The sequence below is a fragment of the Etheostoma spectabile genome, chromosome 3, assembly GCF_008692095.1.
Source record: "Etheostoma spectabile isolate EspeVRDwgs_2016 chromosome 3, UIUC_Espe_1.0, whole genome shotgun sequence".
Lineage (NCBI taxonomy): Eukaryota > Metazoa > Chordata > Actinopteri > Perciformes > Percidae > Etheostoma > Etheostoma spectabile.
This window is the reverse complement of record NC_045735.1, coordinates 29,573,062-29,580,165: the sequence shown is the minus strand read 5'-3', so window position 1 is coordinate 29,580,165 and position 7,104 is coordinate 29,573,062. Positions and strand designations below refer to the sequence as shown.

Sequence of the window (7,104 nt, the reverse complement as noted above, 5' to 3'; positions counted from 1 at the left end):
GTGGCATTCATTTTCTTCAGCTACAGGAAAACTCCTATTGTCAGGGCCAACAACTCTGCACTGAGCTTCCTGCTGCTCTTCTCCTTGACTCTGTGTTTCCTGTGTTCTCTGACCTTCATAGGCCGGCCCTCTGAGGGGTCCTGCATGCTGCGACACAAAGCACTTTGGCATCACCTTTGTTCTCTGTATCTCTTGTGTTCTGGGGAAAACTATAGTTGTGTTAATGGCCTTCAGGGCCACACTTCCAGGTAGTAATGTAATGAAATGGTTTGGGCCTGCACAGCAAAGACTCACTGTTGTGGGCTTCACTGTTATACAAGTTATCAATGATCCTCGGTTACAATTTCTCCTCCTTTTCCATTTAAGAATCTTAAGATTTCAAGACAAAATCATCTTAGAGGTGTGCTCTGGGCTCAGCTGTAGGTTTTGGGCTGTACTTGGGTACATAGGACTTCTGGCCATGTTTGTTTCATTCTTGCTTTTCTGGCCCGGAAACTGCCTGATAATTTAATGAAGCAAATTTATCACCTTCAGCATGCTGTATTCTGCGCCGTCTGGATCACTTTTATCCCAGCATATGTCAGCTCTCCCGGGAAGTTCAGCGTTGCTGTGGAGATTTTGCATTCTGGCTCCAGTTGGACTGCTCTTTTGTATTTTCATTCCAAATGTTATATTATCTTACTGAACCTGAGAAGAATACCAAAAAGAATATGATGGGGAAGGGGATACCAAAATAATTATGAAACCCTAACATAATATGGTGGCAAAGGGTTTTTCATGCAATTTTAATTATTTGTGAAGCAGACTGTCAAGTAGATATCTATCTTAAATGTATTGAGGACTCATTTTGTTGTACTACTATAGTATTACTGTAGGGTGGGAAAAAAGGCCTGATGCATCACCTATACTCCACTCCCCACCATTAATACAAGCACAAGCAATGTCTACCGGTGCCGCATAGTTATTAATAAAAAAAAAATATATATTAATAAGAAGCTGTAATGCAGAAGCAAATTTTTGTAATCGGCTCATAAAATTATCTATAAACCTTATAAACGTTTATTTAACCCTCTGAACCCTAAGGGCATTTTTACAGTTTATTTTACGTCTGGATTTATTTCATAAAAAAGCTTGTAAAACATCAACCCTGTTGTCCACAGTCAAGATATGAACATCATGTCTTTCAGGAATAACTGGATTATTAGAATATTTGGGTTGCAGTGAGGTCACTTGAATGTTAAAAATGGTTGGAGGACGTTAAAGACAAATAAATAAATAAAACGGAACATGAATCTCACAGATTTGTATTGATATCAAACACAGAGCAGTACAAGCTAAGCCAATCTCCTCTCTAAAACACTTCTCATATGTCTTGGGAGTCACACATGGGAGAAGAAATAATCATTATAACTTATACAGTTGACAAAATACATTAATTTTTTCAAAGAAAGTCCAGACGCTTTTGCCCTCATGACATTTACTTACGCCACTAATCAACATAATAATGTCATATTTATTGATGTTACACCCACAGCAATGCTACACAAGCATTTGTGTGTCTAAAACAGTTCTCCTATATGAAAAAACAAACATAATAAACCTTATAACTCATACAAAGCACATACTATTTACATTTCTTTGAAAAAAGGCCAAAATATATGCTAAATCTCAAACCAGTGATGCCATCCTCCTCTGTAAAACAGTAGATATCTATCTTGTCCGCTATAACATCTTTGATCGCATACTAGATACTATATCGCATACTATAACTAGTTTGAATGGGAGGATTGGGCACTTTTCACCCTCCATACTCTTTGGGTTACATTGTCCCCGCTCAATACACTTTGGGTTACGTAGTCTCCCATAAATGAGCATGCTGCTTCCGTAAACACAGAGAGCAGACATGGAGCAGGGAGCTAGAGGCAGAAATGAGCAAAAACGCGATGAATTATGGACATAAAGTGGATAAATCTTCGATGTAACAGTTTGGATTTAATGCTCAACGACCCCCAACAAGTTCCAGGCTGGATAGAAAATCACCTGTATAGGCTAGAAAGATCGCTAACTCGTTAGCTTTTAGCTGCCACTTTCGGCAAGTCTCTATCTTTTACGGTTATTAAATGATTAAACTATGAATTAGCGGAGCTGTTTTTGCTCGTGGGTGAGTGTCACAGGTTCAGAGGGTTAACGTTTATATTTTTGTCACTGTATAGGCCTACTGTCTGCATCCCAAGGTCAAGAACATACATGTTAAATGCTTGTACTTAAAGAAACATTTTTCCGTTTATACATTATGTACAGAGTCAACAAAACAGAAATACAATTAAAATATTGTATGAAATATGCATTCTTTTTTTCTTGTTTTTCACCGCCTAAAAAATATGAATTTGATAGTAGTTTCATATTACAGTACATAACAAAATTATTGTGCATATTCATTTCAAAATGTAATTGTCAATGTTAGCATATTACTCAATGTACAGCTCTAAATACAGCCTAAACGGCTGTAATTTTAAGGCCTACAGTTGACATTCAAAAAAATGCAATTGCAAACACAGACACAAACAGTGATCAGACATGTAAATGTAAATGTGCTGTATTTATATAGCGCTTTTCCAGTCTTAACAACTGCTCAAAGCGCTTTTACATCTACAGGAAACATTCACCATTCACACACATTCATACACTGTGCCCGGGGCTGCCGTACAAGGTGCCACCTGCTCATCAGATAAACATTCACACACATTCACACTCCGATGCGCAGCACCGGGGGCAACTTGGGGTTCAGTGTCTTGCCCAAGGACACTTCGACAATGACTGCAGGGGCGGGGATCGAGCCACCAACCTTCCGATTGGCAGGCAACCGCTCTACCACTGAGCCACAGCCGCCACATCTTAATATTACTTGTTTCCCTGAATATATCTGTACTGGCCAGTAAGATTTAACCTTGTTAATGATACAATCTGTAAATGTGAACAATATATTACTACTACTACTACTGCTACTTTGTGTGTATGGTATCATGTGTATGGTAATATGTGTTTTACACAATCATCCATACAGGAAAATACTGTTTCATGGTTTTTGAACGTGAACATTTATTTTTCTTGTTATTATTTGACCCTACATTTCACATCATTCTTATGGAGCTTTTTCATTTGGATAAGGGAAGAAGAGTTACACTTTTGATAACTGATCAAAATAAATATTTCATCAAGCCTGTATTATCATGTGAAAATTAATTTGGTGTTATTGTTAATTTTCAGTCAAAGAGATGTTTAATAGTCAGCTGATATGCCTCTATGGCTTCTTTAATTATAAATTGTTGTTAGATGCTTGTTAGTTTCATGAAACACTTTAAGGCCAACAATGTACATTTCAAACAATGCAATTGCAACATAGACACAAACAGTGATCAGAAATGTTATTTCTACTAATGTGGGCTAATTTTCAAATATATACTATATATTGAAATATATCTAGCTAGGAAGATTTAAATGTGTAAAAATACAATTTGTAAATGTGAAAACAATATATTACTGATATGTGTGTATGGTAATATGTGTTTTACACAATGTTCCCTGCAAGGCATAAAATACTGTTAAATGACTTTGGCACATGTACATTTATTTTTCTATTATTTGACCCTACATGTTACATTATTCTTAGGGAACTCTGCATTTGGATAAGGGAATTAAAGTTAGATGTTTGACAACTAATCCAAATAAACAATTCAATAATACCTAATTTAACAAGGCATTGGACCATGTGATATTTAATTTGGTGTTATTGTTATGTTTTGTCAAAGAGATGTTTATTAGTCAGCTGACAAGCCTCTATGGCTCTGTTTAGTTAAAAACAAATTGTTGTTAGATACTTGTTGGTTTGTGAAACACTTTAGACCTCTCCAGAGGTTGTGTCTTTTGGGGCCTGATTTAGTAGGAGCACATGTGGTGAAGTGCATGTTCGTCATGTATACCGACTTACACCTCAGGCTCTTTCCACTCACAAGCGGTCTAACAAACTAACCAACTCCCTCCACAATTTACAGTGTCTCCAACGTCCCTCCACACCTGTCTTCTCAGCTCACTCTGGAAACTTCCAGTCAGGGCTGTTACATAATGATTCCCTCTAGACTTTGCCCTGGAGCATTTGAATCATGATGCTGCCTTTTAAACTTAACAAACTTCAATAATGCATTGAAGAAAGAAATACATAAAATAAATGTTTATATGCCTTTGTTTTTAAAATTTGGGAATGAAAATCAACTCTTAATGTGATGCGCTGAATGGTTGACAGTAAACATCCCATTAGATATCAGATCGGTTTCTAAAATAGATCATACAATTTAGTGTTGACAATAACAAGCAAATACATGTTATGTAACATGTTTTAGTCATATAATTTGAACCAAGCAATCAAGGAAGGTCCATCTCCGTCCATCTTCATCTGCTTATCTGGTATCGGGTCCCGGGGTCAGCAGCTCCAGTAGGGGCCCCAAAACTTCCCTTCCCTGAGCCGCATCAACCAGCTCCGACTGGGGGATCCCAAAGCGTTCCCAGGCCAGGTTGGAGATAATCTCTCCACCTAGTCCTGGGTCTTCCCCGGGGCCTCCTCCCAGCTGGAGGCGCCCAGGAGGCATCCTTGCCAGATGCCCAAACCACCTGAACTTGCCCCTTTCGATGCGAAGGAGCATTGGTTCTACTCTAAGTTCCTCTTGAATGACTGAGCTTAACACCTTATCTCTAAGGGAGACGCCAGCCACCTTCTTGAGGAAACCCATTTCAGCCGCTTCTACCCTGGATCTCGTTCTTACGGTCATGACCCAGCCTTCATGACCATAGGTGAGGGTAGGAACAAACACTGACCAGTACATCGAGAGCTATGCCTTCTGGCTCTGCTCCCTTTTCATCACAAGGGTGCGATAAATGGAATGTAATACCACACCCGCTGCTCCGATTCTCCAACCAATCTCCTGCTCCATGGTCCCCTCAATAGCAAAAAAGACCCCAAGGTAATTAAACTCCTTCACTTAGGGTAAGGACTCACTCCCTACCTGAAGAAAGCACTCCCTTTGTTTCCTGCGGAGAACCATGGCCTCAGATTAAGAGGTGCTGATCCTCATCCCAGTCGCTCCACACTCGGCTGCGAACCGATCCAGTGAGTGCTGGAAGTCACAGGCTGATGATGCCATCAGGACCACAACATCTCCAAAAAGCAGCGAATAGATCCTGAGACCACCAAACTGCAACCCCTCCACACCCTGACTACGCCTCAATATCCTTTCCATAAATATTACAAACAGGATTGGTGAAAAAGCGCTGCCCTGGCGGAGGCCAACCCTCACCTTGAACGAGTCCAACTTAGTGCCGAGAACCCGGACACAGCTCTCGCTTTGGTCATACAGAGAGTGTTTGGCCCTGAGAAGGGACCCCCTCACCCCATACTCCTGCAGGACCTCCCATAGTATCTCCCGGGGGACCCGGGCATACGCCTTCTCCGGAGCCACAAAACACATGTAGACTGGTTGAGCATACTCCCAGGCTCCCTCCAGGATCCTTGCGAGAGTGAAGATCTGATCCGTTGTTACACGACAAGTACGGAATCCGCATTGTTCCTCTTCAATCCGGGGTTTGACTATCGGCCAAACCCTCCTTTCCAGCACCTTGGAGTAGACTTTACCAGGGAGGCTGAGAAGTGTGATACCCCTGTAATTGGCACACACGATCTGGTCCCCCTTTTAAAGAGAGGAACCACCACCCCAGTCTGCCACTCCTTAGACCCTGTCCCAGACTTCCACTCAATGTTAAAGAGGCGTGTCAACCAAGACAGCCCCTCCACACCCAGAGTTTTTAGCATTTCTGGACGTATCTGATCAATCCCTGGGGCTTTTCCGCTATGGAGTTGTTTGACAACCTCAGCAACCTCCACCAGGGAAATTGACGACAATCCCCCATCATCCTCCAGCTCTGCCTCAACCACAGAGAGCGTGTAAGCTGGATTTAGGAGTTCCTCAAAGTGCTCCTTCCACCGCTCTATTACCTCCTCAGTTGAGGTCAACAAGGTCCTATCATACATCCTGGATGATTCCCCGCTTCCCTCTCCTTTGGTGGCTTACAGTTTTCCAGAAGCGCCTTGGTGCTGACCAAAAGTCGTTCTCCATGTCTTCTCCGAACTCCTCCCATACCCGCTGCTTTGCTACTGTTACAGCAGAGGCTGCAGCCCTTCGGGTTCGTCGGTACCTTGCAACTGCCTCCGGTGTCCTCCGCGATAACATTTCCTGGAAAGACTCCTTCTTCAGTCGGACGGCTTCCCGTACCACCGGTGTCCACCAGGGTGTTTGTGGGTTACCGCCCCTTGAGGCATCTAAGACCTTTAGACCACAACTCCCTGCCGCAGCTTCATCAATGGAAACATTGAACATTGTCCACTCAGGTTCAATGCCCCCAGCCTCCACAGGGATGCACGAAAAGCTCTGCCAGTGGTGTGAGTTGAAAGTCCGTCAAACAGGGGCCTCCTCCAGACATTCCCAATTTACCCGCACTACCTGTTTGGGCTTACCAGGTCTGTCCAGAGTCCTCCCCCTGTCCCCTGACCCAACTCACCAAAAGATGGTGATCAGTTGACAGCTCCGCCCCTCTCTTAACCCGAATGTCCAAAACATACAGCCTCAGTTTAGATGAAACGATTGGAAAATCGATCATTGACCTTTGGCCAAGGGTGCTCTGGTACCATGTACACTTATGGGCATCCCAATGTTCAAACATGGTGTTTGTTATGGAAAATCCATGACTAGCACAGAAGTCCAACAACAGACAACCACTCTGGTTTAGATCAGGGAGGCCGTTCCTCTCAATCACGCCTCTCCAAGTATCTCCATCATTGCCCACGTGTACGTTGAAGTCCCCCAGCAGAACTCTGGAGCCCCCTACTGGAGCCCCATACAGGACTCCATTCAAGTTTCCCAACAAGGACAAATACTACGAAGTCTTGTTTGGTGCATATGCACAAGCAACTGTCAGAGTTTTCCCCCCTATCACCCGCAGTCATAGGGAGGCGACCCTCTCGTCCACCGGGGTAAACTCCAATGCAGCGTCGCTCAG

The 7,104-nt window shown here is 42.7% G+C and overlaps 1 pseudogene; it reads left to right on the top strand.

The window, feature by feature from the left end:
• The window catches only part of LOC116687027 (extracellular calcium-sensing receptor-like), a 14,674-nt pseudogene that overhangs the window by 2,776 nt on the left and 4,794 nt on the right, over nt 1-7,104 (top strand).